The sequence below is a fragment of the Cyrtonyx montezumae genome, unplaced genomic scaffold (genome assembly GCF_038088225.1).
Source record: "Cyrtonyx montezumae isolate F1298 unplaced genomic scaffold, pur_monq_1.0 scaffold_3, whole genome shotgun sequence".
Lineage (NCBI taxonomy): Eukaryota > Metazoa > Chordata > Aves > Galliformes > Odontophoridae > Cyrtonyx > Cyrtonyx montezumae.
Window position 1 is genome coordinate 100,598,746 of NW_027072034.1, and position 23,691 is coordinate 100,622,436.

Below are 23,691 nucleotides of genomic sequence, written 5' to 3' on the forward strand. Positions count from 1 at the left end.
GAGTGACACTAAGAGCAAAAATGAACCTCAATATTTAGATGAACAATAAATCTTGTCACATGTTTTGTGTCAGAGTTATCTAGTTAGTGACTGATGATGACAGTACTATAAGAGATAATACTTGGCTGCTTTCTCTGGAAAATTGAACTTCTCAAATCTTCAGTGGCTAGAAGAAGGAAAAGTGAAAAGGCCAGCAAGATCTTTTTCAGCTGTGACATCTCTAAATCATATGCACGCACTCCCACTGCAAACAATCCACTCTCTGCCTACGCGCATAAACACACTCCCTGCCTTTATCCTGCTCTTGGACCACACACACATCTCTATCCATTTTCGGCCTTTCATATCAGCCAGCCCCCTCCTTCGTACACAAGGATCCCTTCTCTGAGCTATCTCCTCAATTACAGGCTTGTTTCCACCCTGATCCACCACGTTTGTGGTTTTTCTAAGGGTTTATCGCTGTCCTCAGTCATGAACTCCAGACAAGGCAGTCCTTTCTGTGAGGGAGCTTCACACCTAAGAATGTGGTTTGGACATTTATAGACAAAAGAATATTCATGTTACTGCTCCCATTGCCTCTTAAACTTAAGGAAGAATGTAAGTGCTGATGTTGGCTTTCCAGCTCAATTTGTGAAATCTGTGTCCTGTGGATGTACATTTAGTGTGGTTCTCTTCTTGTTTGTGGTTGAGAATGAGATGTGTAGGCATTGGCTTGGACTCAGCAGTCTGAATGTCATTTCCATCCCTTTAGCCTCTAAAGCTTTCTGTTTGCAAAATTAGTCTGATGAGGCGACTGATGAGAAAATGGTGCTTATTAGCTGCTGTCATTTTTATTACCCTCTTCCAAGAGTAATGGTACAGCAGCCCTTATGATCCCATTAAATTCTAGCTAGTGCTCAGGCTGTGAGAGGATAAAGCTGCAAACAGAAAAGGCTTCTTGGTGCTGCAGGCCAAGTCTAGCCACCTCCTCTCCCTTACATTTCTCTGTGACGTTCAGAATCCAGCACAGTTCACTCTCAGAACTGCTTTCTTCAGGGGACAGCTTCATTTTGAGTGGTTTAGTGCTATTGCACCCAGAGGCAACATCCCTTTCACCAAGCCAAGTGTAAAAATGTTGGTATGTGTGTGTGTGTGTCAGCAAGATAGATACATCTAATTATATTTACCAGCTAGTATTTCCCCTATGTAAGATTAAGCATTCAGTTCAGCTTCTGATTTTATTCCATTCTCATTTAAAACTACTGAGAAGAAGCCATAAAATGGCCTTTGTAACGTGGGTTTTTATTGCATGCATTCCTATTTTTAGTAAGCTCATATTTGTATGGAGACAGATGCTTGTAACTCTGGGTATACTCATAACTTGAACAAGCCACTGAGCTGCCATGCAAGGACTGGGAGGGCATGGTGTTAAAGCCCAGCACCTGCAATGTGCAGGCACCAGACTGGCTCTAGACTGGCTTAGCTGCTTTGCAGAGACACTTCTTCACTGCCAGTCTTGCAGCACTGTTGTGGCCACCACTCTGTTTGGTGTTGGTCTCAGAATCCTGTGGTTAAGAATCACTGAAGCACAAGAGAAACATAACTTTTCCTAAGATGAATTAAATTATAATCCTTTTAGTGTTGCATAAAAGCTTGGAAACTGAGTCTGAAGCAGAAGCAAAGAAGAGTAAAATGTGTTTAATTGTTGGTAAAGTCAGAGATTTTTTTAGGCTACTCACAGGTTTTGAATCTGGTTCAATACACTCTAACCCTTCTGACTTATACTGCTGTTCTGAGCTGGTCTTGCCTCTGCTGCTTCCCATTATATTGGGGTAAAAAGGTACTTACTACACTGTCACAATGAGATCTTTAATATATGGATTTTGGCATCTAAAGGCCTGTCCTTGTCTAGCAAATGGTGATGAGCTACTGTCAGGGAAAGCTCAAATAATCTGAGTTGAAAGCAAGGACAGGAAATTTAATCAAAAGAACAAATGTGTGGGTTTTAACTTATGCATATTTGTTTCTGTCCGTACCACCTACGTGCACACAAAGCTATGTTTGTTACTGGTGTCCTGAGAGAGGAAATCTATTACCTCAAAAGAAGCACTTGGCATTAGTAGAGAATAATAAAGAAAGCAACAAAGAACCATTAGCAGCGTTTTATTAAGAAGATGAGATAGTCTCTTGTAAACAAGTGGTATTATTTAACTATCCAAGGATTTTCGTTCCAAAACAAGCCTGAATTATTCATCGTCCAGCCTGCTTTTGAGTCCTGACTTCTCTACAGACAGCATGGGGTCTGTAGGTCTCTGCTCCTATAGGCTGTCCCGTCATGTTACCGTTTATGTCAATGCTGTAATAATAATATTTAAAGCAAGTCAAAAACATCAGTATTAAGCCTCAGAAAGGATCACGTCCAGACTTTTCAGTTCAGGGGACAGGAACAAAGGAACTCTCCCTGCCCTGCAGCTTTGCTGTAGCTGTGGATGAGGCCTCACAGACACACTTGCACTCAGTCATGTTGGCAGGGAAAATCTTGGCAGAGAAAAACCCCATTACTGCCTCAGCTGTTCATTCACCTGCTGAAAGGGACAGAATGATCTCCCTCTACCCTAGCTGTTCTTCAAATAATCATGAGCATGTATGACCCTGGGCAGCCTGATCTAATGGGTTGGACCTGGGTGGGCTTTAAGGTCTCTCCCAACCTAAGCCATTCTGTGAGTGTATGATTCAGTGATGCTCAGATACCTACCAGAACAAGGTTGCTGTTTTCCTCTTTTCACATGACATGGTATTTCCCAGAGGATGCAACAGACCCCCTTGGGTTTGTGCCAGCTTTGCTATACCGTATAAATGAGACCGACAGGCGCCATGGAGCTCTATGAGGGGAATAACCCAAAATGTGTATATGGGGAGTGAGTGCTCTGGATGATGCAGACTGTTTTAGGGGCTGGGATCCTGCCTCTGTCAGAGGACGCCTCAGAGGAGGGGGCAATGCATGCTCTCCGTGCTGCTGCCTCTGCTACCAGGCCGCAAGAGACCACTGCTCTGTTACCACGGCAACAGTGACTAAGTAGCAGCCGGAGCCATCATCACACCATCTCCCCAGTACCCTGTGAGATGCACAGAAGGAGCTTTGCATCCCAGACCCCATTTCCTTCTTTCTTCAGCTTCGTCCTGCAAGCCTAGTGAAAGAGCAGATTGTCTGGGCAATCTGAGAACCCTGTGCGGAGCCAGGGCACGAGGGGAGCGAGGGAGCTCTGCTCTGGGTGGCAGCTGTGGCGCAGGTGGGTGAACTGCGAGCACTCATCAGGGAGGAGCTGCCCTGTGCCTGGAGAAGGTGACATTACAGCCCTGCTCTGTGAGTACTGACCCAGCTGGCCTCTCCTTCCTTCTGCTGAAAATTTTACTTATTGCTTGATACTGTGGTATGCTGGGTTTTCCTCTCTGTAACGGGAGGAATTTTCGTTTGTGCTAGCCCTTTTAAATAGCCCTCATGCAAAATCTGCAAAAGGGGCTGCTACTAGATTTTTCCAGGCATAAAGTCCTGCAGGAGCTGCAGTTAGCTACTTGCAGCAGGCTTTCCACCTGCTGGCACCCAGCAAGCTGTGGTACCTGTACGGTAGCATCTGCAGGTTGCAATCTGAGCAGCACAATGGGTACCTTAATGCACTGGTACCAGGTTTTGCATTCTAGCCAGCTGATGTGGTACTATCCAGAGGTCAGCTGTTTCATTTAATTCCAGGCTTTATTGTACACATTTACTTACTTGGTTTTGTTCAGATTAGGAATTTAAGCAGTAAGTAAACCAAATGCTGCTTGGAACAGGTGCAGAGAGAGTATTCTGTGTACATAGGATAGAGTTACGAACAGATGCATCAGATAAACTGCTGATAAAAATATATATATATGATTATATTGGCAAAGATCCACCATGCTCCACAGTAGAACATGGATATCATAGGCAAACATACAAACAGACAGTAGGCAAACATAGAGAAGCCATGGGTGAGATCAATCTAGTATAACTAACAGTAGGTATCTCTAAATGCATTATGGCTACAGAGCATCAGTTTTAGTATTTTACTTGAAAAATATTAATTAAATCTCAAGATCTATGAGAATATGCTGCTTTGTAAAAAATAATGCATTGCAAAGTAATTGCAAGAAAAAAGAAATTAAATGGATCTCACACACCATAGTTCTGAAATTCTGATCAAACTGCAACCCACTCACACAGAAATTAAAGGGATTTTTTTTTTCTCCAGATGAACTTGGTGCTTGTTCTGCTCCTCAGCCAGACAGCAGCACTGGGGCATCTGTAGCTGTAATCTCATTAAGGCTATTAGGCTGTGCTTGTGCTTATGTTCCGTTGCTGGCATGGACTTAGGCAGGCAGATGATCCTCAAAGCATAGATAGTTGTCACAGTTGAGAGGAGATGGGCTACATTCTTCTTCACAAGGTTAGAAAATATTACCGCTCTGACTTCGGAAAGGTACCATTTGCAGCCCAGACAGAAAAGAAAATAGTGACAGGCCCACTCAGTCCGTGCACAAAAGGGAAATTTATGAACGTAGTTTCAGTTTGTGCTAATGGGAGTCACATGTGTAAGTTCTCCACACAATGAACACAGAACACACTCCCTTCAGTGTGTAAACAGCATAAAGATGTGCCTGTGTGAGTGTTGGCATGGGATGCTGGACTACAACAAGAAAAAAAGAAATCAGAAATGATTTATTTGTTCATTTTTCCACCCGAAGAACCAGTTCTGTGTTCTGCTTTGTCCACTCTGTCACAACTAACACAAGCACTGTATCTTTTGCTGTTTTGGAACATTTCTCCAGATTTGAAAGTATTTTGATTTTTAGAGATGCCTCCTCTCATTCAAGTTTTATCAAATTACTCTTCATTGCATAAGTACCTGTTTTTCCTTTTCCTGTGTCACTCAGATATTAGCAGATAGTTCTGTTCCTTTCAGTGGTGGAGTTTAAGTGCTTCTGCATGTAACAGGATTTCTAGCCCCTCTGTGAACCCTGCACATGCAGACCTCTTGCACATCAGCCAGTACCGGTTTATGTCATTCGTACATGAGCCTTGGGAAGCCTTTGCTGAATGAATGCCAGTGTACCACACAGTTCATAAATATGTAAAAGTAATGGGCCCTATCCCAACAAGCTTAGATTCAGAAACATTTAGCAGATGTTCTGGCTGTGGGGGAGGAAAACAGGAGATGAATAAATACAATACTGCAATAACAAATACTTTGTTGATGAAACTGTGCATAAATTAGAATGACAAACACACCCTACCAGGACTTTGACCTATCCATAAAACAACATAAACATGTTTTATTAATAGTAGTTCCACGTTTTTAGGATCAATAAAGTGACTTCATTGATTTACTTTCTTCTTATTATTAATACTTCTGTAAACAGTGATGAATTTGTATGGCACATAAGTAGAGTCTTCTTTATTGTTTGCCCAAGGGTAGGCCTAATAGTACTTGTAAAACACAAGGTTCTCAACCCCAGAGCCTTCTGTGAAAGAGAGCCTAACCACAAGTAAGTTACAAGCTTGAAGAAAACTTTCAGACTTGTTAGAGAATCAGGCTGGTCGGTTAGTTCTAGGCAACACAAAGAGCTGTTCTACACAGCTTGGTTAAAGGAGTAAAATGATGTTACTTTAAAAACAAGTACACAAAGCATGCCTCAGGATAAACTCAAAGTGTTAAACATGCCTTCTAGACATGCATGCTCTGCCGAGTAAACCAGTTCCAGGAGGAGCCCTGCCCAGGAGCTCTTGTGCAGAACTGGTATGGCCCAAATTAGGTCAAGAACCAATTAATATGTCTTGGTGATGACATCAGAGGCCTTTCTTTCCATTGTGCTTGACCAAGATATATTTAAATCCATTTCTCTAGTCCTTCCCAAGGGCTAGCTGCATAAAAGGAAGTGTTGTACTTCTGATTTTTTGTTTAAGCTATTAAGTGCATAGTGTGGCAACAGTTGTCTTTTTGTATATATACGTTTTGCTAATTGAAGGTGATCTTGCATGCCTTTACTGATCCAGGTGTTGCTGTTCTACAAGGAACCATGAAGTCAAACTCATCTGGGCTACTCTTCCTGGCCCTTAGTGTCCTGAACAATTTTGGGAGGGATTTTTCTGTCCTTGGATAGCCTTTGTTTTGTGTTATCTCTACTTATAGTAGAGATATCTATCTCTACTTAGAGTAAAGCATAGTGTAGTGTTGTATAGCACAGTGTAGCGAAGCGATGTGAAGTGAAAGTTGTGTGTTTCTCACTAGTTCTTCTTACACCTACGGTCCTGAGTAGTAGCAGCAAACTCAACTGCAATTTTATGTTTTACAGCTTGGACAGTCTGTGAGCACTGAAATTGCCTATAGTGCGTATGGACAGATCCAGAGCCTCTAATTCCTACAGTGTTCCCAAATGCTGTTTATAACCAACACTCAGCAACTTTGCATGTAGCCACAAGGAAACTTTCTTTACTCATTCCTATCTGAATGTGCATTTTCTTATCCTGAAGGATTAGGAATGTTTTTCTAAATGCTAAATTTTACAGGATCAACAGGCTGGTTTTTTTTATTTCCCTGTCAAACCAGAGGAGTTTTTACTGAGGGAAGCCTTTACTTTTTCTTGCTGATCCACTAAGTAGCTTTTCTAAGTGAATTGGGCTTCTTTTCCTTTATTGAAATACTGCTATTTCAGTTTACTTGGAATTCAGCTGCAATCCCTATTATACAACATCAGTCAAGATTAGTGTGTGCTTGTGTATTCATGGGTGGTAGAAAGGGTTAAATAGCTTCATTTTATAAATATTACAGTTACTCAAATGCTCATGCAATAAATAACCACAGGCATCCAAGAGGATGCTGGGTGTTTGATGACCTCTGCCTTGTATTTCAAACACAAGTTGAACACCTGTGTTATTGCTTAGGGATTAAGCTCTTCATGTTTTCCCCGGAACTTGACAATTCTTCCTGCTAACAGCTGCAGTTGATGCAGAAGACAGCAAATGTTAAGACCTCTATAGAATGGACTTTCTTTGCTGTCCCTTGGCTTCTTCTTGAAACATTTATTTTGGAAACATTCAGCCTCTGGTTTGTATACATATTACTTTCACAAAGCAAATATGCCTTAGCTATCCAAGTAGATGTGAGCATCAGAAAATAAGGCAATATAATCCATCAGGGAGACCCCCAATGAAATTGCCTCCAGCAGGCAGCAATTTAAACGCAGTGACTTTTAGCAGAAACACTTCTCTAAAGGAGGTAAGAGCTGTGGTTAATGGAGAGCATTTCAGATGCTTCAATGGTACTTGGGTTTCATGCTGTTGACCTGACTCTTTACATCTATGTGGAAAGCACATGAAACCCTCTAGCACTGCAAACACTGTACTAAGTTATATAAATAGAAGGGATGTTTGCAGAACACAGCAAGTGTTTCTCCCGTTCAACATAACGGTGATAAGGCCTCAACTGGAAACACTTGGCCTAATGTGAGAACCTCCAAAGGTGAACTTCAGGTATCACCAGAGGTCTCACAATGTAGCCTAGGAAGACAGATAAGAAATGGGATTTACTTCAGGAGAGTGTAATAAAAAGTGACACAGTAAGTCTTCATGCACCTAAAAGGCTGCTGCAAAGCTAGAAGGAACAATTGTTTCCTTTGTCTGTGATGGGCAGGATGAGAAGAAGATTCAAATTGTGATAAAAGAGATCCCGGTTAATCACTGTGGAAAAACTAAGGCAAAAAGAGATAATCACAATAATCAGAACAGCTTGCCTGCGTAGACTGTAGTGTTTGCAGCCTTGGAGGTCTTTAAGGGGTAAAACAGATAGAACAGAGATGGAGTTAGATCACCTCTCAGTATCCCTTCCAGCTTGCCCTGTAATTCAGTGTCTCCTCATTTGAAAATTCACGTGCTGTGTTTTCACTTGGTAATTCCCAAAGTGTCCCAGACTCTGCTCCAGTACTGTATGCTTCTAATGGAATCTGCTGTTCCCAGTATTTAAAGAGATTACAAATTCCCACAGGAGTGGCCATGCACCTGGCAAGTTCTGAGTTTTGGAAGGTCTTCAGAAGAGAATTTAAGATTCCTTGGACGTTTTTATTATGAAAAAAGCTTTGATGCCATGAAGACACTAAAAACTTCCTTGGGTTTTCTTCTGTAACTGTCTTCCTTGCTATAGTTCTTGCCTAACTGGGAGCAGCAACTGGCCTTCATGAACCTTCAGTCATTTACTTTAGAAATTGAATATATATATATATAAAAATCAGGCCCTGTTTTTGTACACTGATTTTTCGAAATGGGGCACTGTGCCATTACATGACCTTATTTTGAGCTGCAGCAGCTTACCTCCTTTTAAGAACTGAGTGTCGAACCACAGTATTTTTCCTCTGGTTTGGTTTGGAACTACTGCCTTGACTGCTGGTCAGCTTACCAGAGGCACCCAGTTTTATAGTGCTTGCAGGCACTCATTCACAGAGAATCACCGCTTTGCTGGGGCGAGGTGATTGTTATCTAGCTGGGTGCTAAACAGTAGAACTGTAAAAGCCTCAGGGATGACACAGCAATGGGCTCACCTTGCACATTACAAGCCTGGAACATCAGTATTCTATTAGGCTGAGATGCAGAATTTCATCTTCCTGTGCTTTTTTACATAGAGCAACCCTTTTTGTACTGATATTGCAGGCCCTTGTTCTTGTGTGCTCTCAAGGGTGTGTTTTATTAGCCTGAAGTTCTCCCTGGTATTGCTTTCCACCCTCCTCCCAGTCTGAACACCACGTGCACACAGTAAAAAGAGACATGTGAAGGAAGCACAGTGCTTTGTTTTTGCTTTAGTTCTACTTGTTTAAACTCTTCCTCTTACAGTGCATTGTGAAAACTCCTCTGGGAATCTGACAGCGTAATGATGCAAATAACCCTGTCATATGACTAAGGTTCTCTGTTGCTGGATTCCAAGATAGCAAGGAAAAACATACAGCAGGTCTTGCTGTGGATGCCATAGACAACTTCGTTCTTGAGTGCAGATGGCTCTTCAATTCCCTAATGGGAATAGTTCGGGTCCTTGTTAGCATTTTACAAAGATTACTGTTAAACTGACAGCCTTCCTGATTGTTCAGAGGGCAAGTACTGAGCACACCAGATGCACTGGCCTCTTTGAGAGCATTTAAAAACATCTTCCGTATTGTGTGTGATCCCTCTCCTCCATCTACTTCCATATTTCAATAATCATAATCTAACACATCCTCATCCCGTGTCCTTGGAGAGATGGAGACATTATTTGGTTATCAAATTAGTAAGAGCTGCTGCCTCACCTGCAAAGAACTACTGCCCCATTAAGCACTGTTGGTTTCAAAGGCAGGAATATTCATTCAGGTGTTACTGCCACTTGGTACTTGCACGTGTATGAACACATGCATCTACTCAGGTGAGGACAGACATCTTTGCCAGATTTTCCACCGTGTAAGCTGACTCAGCAGGCTAGTTCTCTAGTCATTGCAACTGGTAGCTCTAATTTCTATGCTCATGGAAACTCCATCAGTAATTAGAGTGGGTTGAGCCAAGTTTGTATCAGCTGAAGGCTTTCCTCCATCTGTTCTCAGACTGGGATATAGATAGTGATTTGGGAATTGTGCACTTCTGGTTGATATTTGTTGCACCACACTAGTAGTAAGAATTTCCTCAGCTATGCCATGAGCTCATTTTGTGCATCTTTTATGAATGGTATCCATTCTGTTTTGGAGCATGTTATGGTAGTACATGACTGCTTTTCACGTCAAAATCAAGCCCCACATCCTTAATAGATTATGAAGATCAAAACTTCTGTTAAGGTAGAGCTGGAAAATTGTGGCTTTGGTATGAGATTGGAACTGTACGGATCTGGTATGACAGATGTTTGAATTACCTCTGCTGGAAAGGCTTGTTGAAAGCAACAGTGGACTACTTGTATATGACCATTGCCGGTATGACATAATCCTGAGTTTATTCTTGATTCTTAATTCCTGGATTGCATATAGGTTTGCATTCCTGCTCTGTTCAGGTGCAGTCATCTGGCTCCTGCGGCATATTCAACAGAGTGTGGGCAAGGACAGCATATATATGTGTACTGCTTATGCACAATGGTACAGACAGAGAGAAAGCGTTTATATATAAATGGTATACAAACAAGTGTGCCTACAGACATGTTGGACATGCATAAATGCTGACTGCTAGTTCAGAGGTAGAACTTCTGTTAGTAAGCAGTAGTTTCTGAGATCGTTTAGAAGTATGTGCATACATACAAACCTACATACATGTATATTAATTACACATGTACAAATGAGAGCATACACGTTCTCCTCAGTACCTTCCTGAAGAATAGGACTTTGTTATTTCCCCACTTGCACTGTTGTCTCAGTGTCACTTGAGGGATTGCTCAGCATTTGGGTCTTCCAAGTTGACTCAATTAGTGGGAGACAGCGATAATTGAATTGCTTGAGCTTGCTCAGAGAAAAGCAACCAAGCTGGTGAGGGACCAGAAAACACAAGTAATGAGCAGTGACTGAGAGAGCTGGGGCTCCTTAGCCTGGGTAACAGGAGGCTGAAGGAAGACCTCATCGCTCTCTAAAACTTCCAGAGAGGAAGTTGTAGTGAGCAGGGCGTTGGCTTCAGATGGTAGGTAATAAGGCTCAAAGGGACAGTCTCAAATTGCTCCAGTGAGATTTGTATTGGGTATCAGAAGGATTTCTTCACAGAGAGGTGGTCAGGCATTGGACTGCACCGCCCAGGGAAACCGAGTCGCCATCCCTAAGTATTTGAGATGTGTGGATGTGACATTAAGGGACACAGATTAGTGACGGCATTCGGTATGTCAGCTGATGGCTGGACTTGCTCTTGTGGAGGCGTTTTCCAACCTAGGCGGTTGTGTGATACAAGAGCCAGCTGACAGCAGATGGCAATGCTCCACGTTACCCTATTATTCCATGATAATGGAGACAGACATACACTTGACGTAATTCTCTTCATCTCACATGCGAGCAGCGCTTTCTGAGAGCACAGCGCGATCCAAACGGGGAGTTACCATGACCACAGCTCCGAGCTTCTCCCAAGCCAACCCCAAACAAAAATAAATTTAGCTTTTCCTCGCGATGACTTTATAAACGCCTGTCCAGCCATCGCAAGCTCCGACCCACACCTTCCTCCTGCCGCTGTTTACGCGCCTCCAACCCCACGCAGCGGTTAAAGGGGACAGCCGAAGCGCGCCCGTATCCCGCGGTGGCACAGCCCGGGGACCGAGCAGCACCGCTACGGCGCCGGAGACCGAGGGTGGGGGTGGTGGTGGTGGTGGTGGCGGGCAGGGCAGAGCCGGGGAGGGGCAGCAGCCGCCCCGGCGGGCACGCGCACCCCAACGGCTCTCGGCGCGCGCTCCCGCCGCGCCGCCCGGGGCGCTTTAAGGGGCGCATCTCGGCACCGCCCCGTTCCTTGCTCGTCTCCGCTCCGCCAGCCCGCTTTGGCGCGCCTTGGCCTCGCCCCGCCGCGCGGCCAATCAGCACCGGGCTGTCCGATTCGAGCGCGGGGATTGTACCACCCGCGCGGAGCGCGGGGGCGCCGCTCGGGGCCGTGCGGTCGCTTTCTCCGTCCTTCCACGTCTCCCTTTCAGAGCTCCGCGTGCCGGGCTGCGGGAGCCGCTGCACCCCCCCTTGATGAGAGCGCTGGGGGCGTTTCTCCGGCACGCGTGCTGAGACGGGGCGGGACGGGACGGGACGGGACGAGGCGCGCGGGCTGCACTGCCAAGGTGTGTGCGCGCGCGCACGCGCCGCCGCCCCTCCGTCCGCGCGCGGCGGGCAGGGCCGAGTCGGGCCGCGCCGAGCCCCGCCGGCAGCGCCACAGGCAGCATGAGGCGAAGGCAAGTGCGGGAGGGCGGCGAACCGCGAGGCGGGGGCGCAGCGCTCGGCCGGACGGGGCTGGACGCGGCGCCGCAGAGCTCCGGGCGCAGCTCGGCTCCTCGCCCCGCTCCTGCCGCAGTATCGCGGCGCGCTCCCGGCGCTCCGTCGGCGGCGCCGTGCCGGGCTGGGGCGCGCCCGCCTTCCGCCGTTTCGTTGTTTCCTTACGGGTCTTCGGGATGCGCCGAACAAAGCGGCGCGGAGCTCCTTCTGTCGGAGCGGTAGCGCGCGGGTCCGCGTTCCGGAGGCCGCTCCGGGTGGGCTCGGGGTGGGCGGAGAGATGCTGCCGGGAGCCGCCCCGTGCCTCCTCCGCGCTCCTCTCGGTGCCGGCGGGTATCTGTCCCCGGCCGGAATGCTCCGCGTCTCCGCGCTCCCGGTGGTTCTGCGATTCGCGGAGCGTTTGCGGGGAGCCGACAGCGCGTCGGAGCCCGTCTTAGCTACAGACTGAAAGCGACGAGTTAAAGATCCGTGCTCAAGGTTGTGAGCGTACCGAGGCATCTATCCGAATAGCCTTCTTTGTTCCGTGGTCCTGCGAATGCCATCTCTCTTCGTTTCGCGATGAGAATGTGGTTATCCTACATATTTTTCACTGTCCCATTTCCAGGGCTTGCCTTTGGGTTGGTTGTCCTGCAGGGATGTATTTGGTAAAAATAACTTGCTGTGTGGGAATTAACTTCTCTAATCGCAGGAGCGTTTCCACCACTCTGACATTCCAGGGATGCTCACTTGCACAAAACCGAACTTAGGGTTGTTAGATTGGAGGTGACAATGTTGCTTTAAGTCATCCAGAAGTCCTTTACGTGCTGATCTACAGCTGAAAATGAAAAATTCAGACTCTGGTTATAAAACAGTGACGTTTACATGTAGCTTGGAGCTTACTGCAGTACTTACAGATGAGAACAGATGTACGTAAGTGCTCTCTAGGTGTGCATTCATTGATACCTTAGTCCACAATCAAATGGCATACCTTATAGCTAACTGATGGACCTTGAAATCTGGCAGTCCTTCAAGCAACGGATAGGGGAACTCCTTCTGAATGCTACAGGAGAACCATCAAGGTTTTCCTTTTGACAGTTAAAGTATTTATGCAGAAAACATAGCTAATGGCTGCACTGATTATGAATGACTCGTATCTGAATGTCCGACTTCAGAAAGTCTGAGTATAAATCCCATACTTGACTAATTCTGTGTGTTAAAGGGTTGGTAAGTGGTATGTGACTGTGTATTCTTGGTGTATTCCTAAACACTGGTGGCTGAGGTCAGAATGACATTTTATTTTAGGCTTGCTTACCTCCCTGTTTTTACATATCCTGCTTTTAACCTTCCTCTGTTTGCATTTAGGAGCATTCTGCTAATGTACCTCTTGAGAAGGCTTAGCTGGTTTGCTGGTGCTGCCCTGCTTTGGGAGGAAGCTGGGGCAGAGCTGGTCCTCAGTTGGATGTGCTCCATTCTGCTTGCGGGATTTTAGAATGACTTCTCAGTCACTCACTTAATCCACTCATGGATTAACTCTCCTTTTTTATTCCCCTGCCCGCCCTGTTTTGCAAACACAGTGGCTGTATTGCCAGCGTAATCTTAGAGCAGTATTCAGTGCAGCTCAAGGTAAAGCGAGAGGGAAACTGTCCGTGCTGATGCTGTCTGTCTTTGTTCATGATGGAACCACTTCCACTTGTGTCTGTCCCAGATAATTGCTGGTGAAAGCAACAGTGGAGCCCATGCCTAGACTTTTGTTGTTACTGTTTTAATTCAGTGTTGTAACCCTTGAGAAGGCTTAGGTGTTTTGATCCCAGTGCCATCCAGCTATCATAAGTGGTCAAAGCTTGCTTCAGCCACGCAGTGTCCAGCGCTGTGTTCTTGGAATCCGTTCTTTCGTGCTTGATCTGCATCTTAGCAGCCTGAGATGGAAACATCCTTCAGCTTACAGTTACACTTTTCCATCCGAGTAGCTCTCAGTCAGGACTATGATCTGTGGTATCTAAAGTGATAGCACAGAGTCACTTACACCAGCAAAACACACGTGCTGTTAGGGATTGTTTTAGCCTATGTGATCTGTTATTATTATGTGGCTGTAACTGAAATGCCAGCTGCAGAAATGATGTGGCAATAAAACAGCAATGATACTGATCTAGCATTCATACTGCAGTTTGGAAAAGATATGATGAAGTGCAAGAGACGGGCACTGTTTCTTTGTTAGGAGGGGAGACCAATGCAACAGGCAGCAAGAGGTGAGCTGATAGGCACATCATACCACCACCCTTTCCTTCCTTTTTTTCCTCCTCCCTCCCAAGCTGAATGACATCTTCTGTTATAATTGCACAAGGGAGGGGAAGAAAGGGAAAAACACATTTGGGAGAATTCAAGCATGCACTCTTTATAGTGTGTGTGAGAGATCAGCATGTAGCCGTGGCTTGTGAAGGGTGTGAAAACATCTGGATTCCAACCAAGCTTTTGGGATGCAGACTCTGAATTATTTGTCTGTTCCAGCTTTTTCTTCCTAATTTTGTGGTAGTAGGCTCTAACAGCATTTGGTTTCTTGTTGCGAACAGTATACTGTCATGGATCATAGCTCTTAACCATTTTTTCCATGTTGCCTCTTGAAGAGGCACAGTGATGCTATTGAGCATCTTGTGCTAGAAACTCACTGTCCCTTTGTAAGACGCAATTGAAGGTGAGGAATATTGCTCACCTCTCTGGACAGCTTCTCTTTTGCTCCATGCTCCTTTTCAGTTTGATCAAGCAGCAGTCTTTTGGCTTGGCAGCAGGAGGAAGCTGATGTGCATCTCTTCATTTCCTGAGGCATTTGAATTGTCTCCACTCAAACGCAGTCAGTGTGACTAGGAAAGGAAGTGCAGGCTCTTGCCGTTCTTAGACAGCAGTAAATTAACAATAGAACTATTTCAGTTTCAGGAAAGAGGTACCAGTTTTGTTCGGCTAAAAAATTAATTCAGCTAAAAAAATGAATTCTCAAGGGGAATTCATAGTTTTTCTGCTAGAGATGTGCAGTAGTGGCATAGCTTCTTACTGAAGACAGAAACCCTATTGCTCTGGCAAAGGTCATCTGTTCTGAAACTGTTGCTTTTGCAATAGACAACATGACAAACTGCATTTCGTTTTTTAGAAAGGGCTTTGAAGAAAGCTATGGAAATCACGAGGAATACCTTTTTACCACATTCCTTTCTCTCAGCCTGTCATTTCTCCCTTCTCTCCAGATCTTTATCTGGATTATATTTTAACTTTTTTCTTTCTTTCTCCATGGCATCTCTGAGATACAATCTTTTGTGTCTAGCAGTATGGTTAAAACTAGTCTAGGCTGTCCTTACTTGGTGTCTAGTTTTCTTTTTGACACTTAACCATTGAAAACAATGACCATTTTTTACTGGAAGCAGTATATTTGTTTGCTTGCCGTTAAGGCTTTAAACAAAATCATTTCAGTGTGGGTCCTGCAGCTACATGCATAGGCTCGTTTTCTTCTTGGTGCTTCAGCTGGCATTGAGTGGCACGCTATGGAGAATCTGATACATAGTCCCAGCTGTCATTGCTGCTAACCTTCAGGCCATCACTAAAGCCTCTTTGTTTTGTCTCTACCTTCTTGATCCTGAAAGAGGAGTGGCAGATACAGGTGCTGTTCTCTCATCGTGAGAGTCTCATAGATGCAATCCTCTGCCTTGAGAACTGCAGGAAATTCCTTAGTGCCATCCTGTACTGCTGGCTGAACTGCTCATCGTTAAGGATGCATGTGCCCTTTTGCTGTCCTCCCTTCTCCCTTTGAAATCACTTGTCTGGCAATCATCCTGTCTCTTGAGTTGAAGCCTGTGTGCAGGAAGTGTGCTTTCTTCTGCTCCTCGCAGCATGCTGAGCAGTAGACTTCTGCTTTAGGATGGTGGTCTCAAGCTTCTTACTATATGTTACAAAACAAAGCTTCAGACCTGCAGTTCTCCATTTTCTGTGCTGATTTTTTCCAGTGTTCATCTGACGGTTTGGGTCTTTAGCTGAGTTTGTCTGTGTCAGTATTCCAGCCATATAGCTTAATTAAAACCTGGAAAATAACCTGCTTACTGCATCAGCTTCCTCTTTGGCCAGCAGGAAATTGTTCTGTATTACTGCTTTCTGCCCTGCTGTTTGGAAGTAATTCCTTTGAATCTTCAGTGCTTTGAAGTGAGGCAAGGCTTGCAGGAAGCTGCTTGTGGTTGAAGGAAGAGGGCATTTCAGTGCATGGAAGACCTGTATTAAGGAAAAGTGTCTCCCTTTAAAGCTTTCCTTTATTGTCATGGCTGTGTTATTCTTTGGATTGAGCTTCTAGTGGTGTGTCTCAGGAAGTCTTAGGGTATAATCCCACTTTTGAACTGAAGTGACTTAATGGATAGCATAACTTTAAGCAATCTCCCTTTAAGTTATTGAGATCTCTTTAAGTCTGCGGGGAAACTTCTTGCTGGAAGATTTTTTTTCTTAAAAGAAATAGTGTATGCAGAAGAGCCTTATCTTTGTGGGATCTTATCTTGTTATCTCTGCCATGCAAGTAAAAGTCTTGTGGCTGTGCAAGTCCTGTCTAACACTGGCATCTCTTTGTAGTCCTGGTAGAAATGTGTTGGTTCTATTGGGATGGTTGGGAATTCCTTCTTGCCCTTCTATTAATATCTCTAAAATGTGTTGTGTACTTACACAACTGTTGAAGTGGGCTTCTGTTTGTCAGGTCCTGTGAAAAGGGCAGCAGAAACTCTGCTCTGTTTCTGTGAGATACCGCAGCTCGCAAAGATTTGCAGTATTTAACACTTGGATTTTTTTCAGAGTTCATTCAAGAAATGAAACTTGAGGCAACAGAAACCAAATTTGGCTCAAACTCAGTTAAAACCAGCAGCAGTTGGTACCCACCCATTTAACAGACTACTCTGGGTCTCCTGCTGAGAAACTTGCAAACACCACAGTCTTGTGATGGAGGATGGGGGGCTTTCTCTTTTGTGTGGTCATCTGCACAGTATGAAGCAGGTATTTGCCTAGAACTCTTGCTTTAAGTAGTGAAGCTTCACTAATTTTTCTTGGCAGAGCGAAGATTTTTCTTTAGCAAGCCTATGTGCACTGTGTATGATACTCTACCTGCTATGAATAGAGTTCTGCTTGGTTTAGGAGGGAAAAGCTACCTTAGACTGTCCGGAAGGGCAAACAGTTTATGGGTATGTGGCATGCTTGTGTTGATTCACTTAGCCAAGGTAAATCACTAATTAAGTGAGGCTCCCACTGTGAATTCTCTAGAGCCGTGCCTCTTCCTGCTTTGATTATAAAGAAAGATTAGTACAGGGTTAGCCTTTGTGTATGGTTTCCTTGGTTAGCCTGGGGAGGTCACTGCTGCATGCCTGGTGTTGCAGGTTTCTTCCGGATCTCACAAGTGTCATTGGTCTTATGGTCTTTCCTGGGAGAGCTAGGACTGCTTGCACTAAGTATATGGGAAGACAGGGTGTCAGTAATACATGGTCTGCATCCAGTACTTCAAAACAGAGAAGTTTGTATGAAAATGGAGCAGTTACCCAGAAGACGACAGCTTTGGCAGGATACTGTTGCTAATAATTCTCTGCAGTGAATTACTGTCTCCATGCTCTTTAGAGAAGGCATATGGGCTACAACTGGGACCATTGTTCTATCTTAATACTAGTATTGCTTTAGCATTACATGTAATGCCTGCTGCATTACACTTGTGCCTAGAGACTTACCCAGGGCTTTGCTGTGCTAAGCACTGTATTAAAGCACAGTAAACAAGTCCCTACTCTGAATGAATATATATATATAATGTGTATGCATTTGCTTAAATAAGGCAGATGAGAGAAGAACACAAATACAAATTTCAGTTGATGTTTAGAATGGCAAATGATGGTAAGTTTTGAATTTGGTGCTTTGTATAGGATTTTATTTGACAATGGACTTATTTCAAGATGTGAACCAACTTACATATCATTCAGTGGGATGCTACTAAAAGAGCAAAGTGAGAGGTATATATTTATGCAGGAACCTTTGTGTTGGAATAACCAGTTTGCGTTCAGGGCATAGGTCCCTGGCACATCCTCTGTCTTCCACTATCTGTTAGCTTGGTCAGCCTTCATGACATAGTTTAGCAGGAAATCTACACGGTCTCTCAGACAACTCTTTGTACTCATACCATGTTGTCCTACCCAGACAGTAAGCGTTGGGACTTCCTAAAGTCAGAACTATTTCAGATGGCAGCTTATATGCTGAGCCACAGTCTACTGATACCATCATAGTATGGTTGTGGTCGCAAGTGTATTCACTGTGTGGTTCATCAGGAGAAGGGTCTCCCAGTCCACATTCCCTCTGGCACAGAAGGGAAATCGTTCTTGTTGTGTGTGCTGCATGTGAAGCAGGTAGCTCTTCTCTCATTTCCTCCAGGCCTGCTTGTTCACGTTTTGACTGTTCTTTACCCTTCCATTTCTTTTTATTCCCTTCCTAGCCAGTGCCTCTCCAAGAGGCAGAATCTTGTGGCCTGGTAGGACTGAACTTCAGATCCTTTACAAAATGTTCCTTTTGGTTGCCTCTTCCTACACATTTTCCTTCCTTTAACCTACTGCCCTCTTTTAGTTTTTCTGGTCTCCCAGCACTGTTGCCCACCTCCCCCCCACTCCCCCTATCCCTCCCCGGGCTGCTTACTGTGCCACCCTCCTTTGGTGCAGGAGGAGAAACTACTGAATTTTGTTAGCAATAGTTATTAAGCCTGTTTGTATCAGGGTGAGCCAGTAGGAACAAACGTAAGAGCAGGGTATGTCTCATGGGCTGGGTTAGCCTTGGAAGGGTATCAGTTAATGTTAATTTAGAAATGGTATAGTCTGTGCCGTGATCTAAAACAGCTAAATTGCTTGGAGAGTGTCGCTTGAGATGTTTGCTTCCTTTTAGAAGAAGCCTTCTGCTAATGTGCCCTTTTGCGGACGGTTGTGTAGACGTCTCATCAGTCTGCAGAGGCTTGTTTTTAGTGTTATCTGTGCTCTTGGGAGTTTATTTTTAAATAGTTACTGAAGCAACAGTCTTGTAAAATGCTGCAGTGTTAAGATAGAAGGAATTAAAATGTTTAGTAATCTTCCAGTAGGGTAGGTTGAAAAAATGTCTTTCTCTCTTATTTTCTCTAATGCTAGCTGACAGTATTGGTGAAACTATATTCTCAGAGACTTATTTGGTTAATGGATAAAACTTCATTACTTTATTCCTCAGAACTCTTCTCTAATTTAAAAGGTGGATATTCCTAAACTGAATTTATGTCAAAACCAGATGCTTGAGTTCAGGAACTCAACTGTGGACTGTCCTTCATTCTCTGCTATGAAAACAACTTTTCTCCTCTGACTTTTCTCCTCTAACTTCTGCCTTCTTGAGATGGAGTGTGCCTCAAGATAGTTGCTGTGGCCCTTGTGAAGCAGTGATGCTTCACAAGCCAAATGAGATTTCTCCAGGGGGAGCATTCTGTAAGCTTTCCTTCTTTGTGCCAAAGAGCTAGGTTCTTTGCTGCTTGCACTACAGCACCAGAAAATTTCTAAGAAGACATTTTTCTAAGAGGTCATATAGCCTTAATATATATCCGTGTTCTTGTATCATTTTATTAATCTACAGTTTTCAGTTCAGTTGTGCCAGTACAATAGTTACACTTCATTGAGCTTTTAATTTCATTTGAAATCATACTGTGTCTAGATGACATCACAAAACTAGATGATCTTCAAGGCTCCTTTCAACCTAGCCTATTTTGTGATTCATGTCATTGGTGAATCAGATGATTAATTGAATGTAGTTCCAAACATGAGTACAGATTGAGTGATGAATGGATGCAGAGCAGCGCTGCGGGGAAGGACTTGGGAGTTCTGGTGGAGGAGCTCAGCATGCACCAGCAATGTGCACTTGGGAGCCTGGAAGGCTGATGGTATCCTGGGTTCCATCTAAAGAAGGGTAACCAGCAGGGTCATGGGGAGGGATGTGATTGTCCCCCTCTACCCTGCCCTTGTGAGCTCCCATCTGGAGTCCTGGCTTGCAGCCCCTGACACAAGAATCACAGAATCACAGAACTGTAGGGGTTGGAAGGGACCTCTAGAGATCACTGAGTCCAGCCCCCTGCCAAAGCAGCTCCCTAGCCCAGGTTGCACAGGTAGGCGTCCAGGCAGGTCTTGAATGTCTCCAGAGGAGACTCCGCCACCTCTCTGTGCAGCTGTGCCAGTGCTTCATCACTGCACTGTGAAGAAGTTCCCACTCACATTTGTGCAGAACTTCCTGTGCTTCAGTTTGTGGTCATTTCCCCTCATCCTATCACCACACACTGCAGAGAAGAGTCTGGCCTTGTCCCTTTGCCTCTTGCTTCTTAGATATTTATAGACATGGATCAGATCTGCTCTGATTCTTCTTTTTTCAAGGCTGAACAGACCCAGGTCTTTAAGCTTTTCCTCATAAAAGAGGTGTTCCATGCTCTTCATTTGTAGCCCTCCACTGGACTCTTGAGGAGATTCCTGTCTGTTTATTTGTACTGAGGAGCCCAGAACCGGACACAGTACTCCAGGTGAGGTCTCACCAGAGCAGAGTAGAGGGGGAGCATCACCTCTCTTGCCCTGCTGGCCACACTCTTTTTAACACATTCCAGGTTCCCATTGGCCTTCTTGGGCACCTGGGTACACTAGTGGCTCATGGCCAACTTGTCATCCACCAGGACAGCCAGGTCCCTCTCCTCACTGCTCCTCTCCAGCAGGTCATCCTCCAACCTGTACCAGTGCTTGTGGTTATTCCTCCCTAGGTGCAGGACTCTACACTTGCTCTTGTTAAACCTCATGTGGTTCCTTTCTGGCAACTCCCTGGCCTGTCCAGGTCTTGCTGATGGGAGCACAGCCTTCTGGCGTGTCAGCCATTCCTTCCAGCTTTGTATCACCAGAATACCTGCTGAAGGTGGACTCTATCCCCTCATCAAGGTCATGAAGAAAGACATGGAATTGCTGGAGCAGGTCCAGAGGAGGGCCATGAAGACGATTGGAGGGCTGGATCACCTTTCCCATGAAGAAAGGTTGAGGCAGTTGGGCTTGTTCAGCCTAGAGAAAAGAAGGCTCCAGGGAGACCTTGTTGCAGCCTTTGAGTACCTAAGAGGGTTTACAAGAAGAATGGGAGGAACTTCATAGAAGGGCATGTAATGATAGGACACAAGAGATGGTGGCATTAAACTAAAGTAAGAAAGATTTAGATTAGATATTGGGAGGAAATTCATTACTCAGAGGGTGGTGAGGCCCTGGCGCAGGCTGCCCAGAGAAGCTCCCATCCCTGGAAGCATTCAAAATCAGGCTGGATGGGGCCCTGGGCAGCCTGAACTGCTGGGCAGCAGCCCTGCCCATTGCAGGAGGGTTGGAACTGGGTAGTATTTAAGGTCTTTTCCAACCTGAGCCGTTCTGTGATGTATAATGTCATCTCCAAATATTAAAAATGATTTTTTTCTAAGTCTTCATTCTTTTCCTGACTCATTCCTGTGGTCTTCAGCAATCACAAAAAAAGTCCCTTTGTTACTCATTTGGTTGTTAAACTGTATTTATTTCATGTTTCCTCAAACTTCAAATGAGCTCTGTATTTGTAATATTGAAAGTCTGGACCTCTGAGGGTGAGAGAAGCTAATAGGTTCCATAAAACAGTCAGGAACAGTCAGTTTACAGGAGAATATGCCAGGCAGTAAAGCTTTTTGATGGTAGACAACAGTGGTGGTAAATTATTTACCAAGCATTTATGCATTCATGCAGACTTTAATAACTTAGAGGCATGATGCTTTCTCACAGTCAGTGTCTGCTCTCATGTTTAGTACATTGTTCTAGACTCTTAAGAAAGCAAGGAATTTCAGAACCATGACCTACAGAAACAAAAAGCAAGTAAAGAAAGTAGCAAAGACAGAGGGAGGGACCAACTCAGACAAGTAGGTTCAACACCTGTAGGAGGGACAACTGGGTGGGGCAATGCCAGCTTCACACTAGCCAGTCTTGGTTGACCTCTCCTTGTTGGTGTCACAACAGCGGTGGATCTTGGAGGGAAGACTCTGAAGTGGACTGGAAGTGAAGTGTTCTCCTATGATCTACTGTGTTTCAAGTCTTCTGGGTTTGAGGATGAATTGCCTTAAAATGCTGTGTTGACTATGGCAATTCTGGAAACAAGAGTAGGCAGCTGAGCATGGCCCATCTATGCAGTATCATGCAGTGTGGGGGAATCTGGGAGCAGGTGTTCCTGCTTGCAAATGCCATAATGACTTAATACTTAAAATGTATTTAATGTCAGTTATCTCACTTCTCTGCCTGTATCTCCCCTAGTAGAATGCACTTTCCACTTGCATTTTTTTCATGCAGAAATACAACTTTTTGATATATGGGAGTTCACAACACAGTTATGCTCATCATAACACAGGTTTGGTGAACTTTGTTACGGCAGTAAAATCTTTAGGTAGCGAGGTCATGGTCAAGGGGTTAACTTGTCTACAGCAGTCCTTTCCATGGAAAGGTGTGCTTGGTGAACATCTGACTTTTTATAAGCTGGCATTATTCAGCTCTCTTTTTTGTGAAGGTCTTAAAAATGGTGGTGATACCAGCCCTAGCCAGTTCCTTCAGCTCTGGCTCCAAAAGGGCTTTTCTTTGGGAGTACAGTGCAGAGGTGGGGACATGGGCTGAACAGGCATTTGGTAAACACATTTTAATTTGTGACAATTCGTTAGAGCACTGAAACCAAGCAGTGGTGTGTTGCCAGCGCTCTCCCCTGCAGGATCTGGTTGTGGCAGCTGCTGATGGGATGCTGGTGATGGGCATGAGCTTACTTTTCTTCCAGGCAGAGCCCCGGTAGTAAGGAGTTAAAACTTGGAGAGGAATGAACTGAGGTCAGCAGCACAAATAGTCTGTTCAGTAAATAATTTTCTTTGTATACTTACTCCATTCTTTCACTCATTATTTGCTCCACTTATTCTTTTCCCTTCCTACACACACATGCTCATGCGTGCAGTCACACAGTTTCTCTGGCTTTATTATTCTCTCTCGCCCTAGTTATCGCCTTCCAGCGGCCACTTGTCACTGTGACCCTCCCTCTGGCCAAGGAGCTGTAGATGATAGGTTTCCTGTGCAGGACCCACCCTCGAGCTGGGATGGACACCTCTGTTCAGCTTTGGAGATGGCAGATTGTTTTCCGGCTGCTCTTGTGAGTCTGCTTGCTCTGAGCACTGCAGTGGTTACACAGAATGCAGCGCACAGGAGGGAGAGAACTCTGCAGCCAAACACAGAGGAATTAGGAGCTCTTTCCCACCTCTTTTTCCCCTATGGTGGCAGGCTGTGAGCTCCTGGGTGAGTGAGCATCTGATATGTGGCATGCTTTGTTCCAAATTCAGGGGGAAGTCTGTTAAATCACCATGCTCTTAGCTGAGACTTTGGGTGAATGTGGGACGAAGCATTGGTTAATGATAAGAGTCTGAGAAATACAGCAAGCTTTCGTGCTAGTGCTTGGATGTGATGCTATGAAAAGAGAAAGCTTTAAAGGGTCATGTATCTGAGGATCCACAGAAACCAGCTAGAGGGAAAATAGGATTCTGGGGTGTGAGTGACCTTGAATGTCTGTTCCAGTGAAACAATGTAGGTGTGACTTGTGTTTAGGAGGCCTTTTGCTTGGGTGGGGACAGCTTAAATGTTCTGTATACCTGTAGAGATCCATTCTGATTTTTCAGTGAAAGTGTAATAGCTACATCTTATCACCTCTGTATGCAATATTATAAATATTCCTGTCCCCAGGCTT

The 23,691-nt window shown here is 44.8% G+C and overlaps 1 protein-coding gene across 3 annotated transcripts in view; it reads left to right on the plus strand.

The window, feature by feature from the left end:
- Nucleotides 1–23,180: 23,180 nt before the first annotated feature.
- MICAL3 (microtubule associated monooxygenase, calponin and LIM domain containing 3) overlaps nt 23,181–23,691 on the plus strand; it is a 138,774-nt gene continuing 138,263 nt past the window's right edge. For 2 of the 3 annotated variants that reach the window (XM_065742559.1, XM_065742560.1), the window contains exon 1: nt 23,182–23,246. The gene's annotated coding sequence lies outside the window, so the exon portion shown is untranslated. Of the gene's footprint in view, nt 23,247–23,691 lie in introns of all 3 variants that reach the window. The other variant, XM_065742561.1, reaches the window with a different exon arrangement.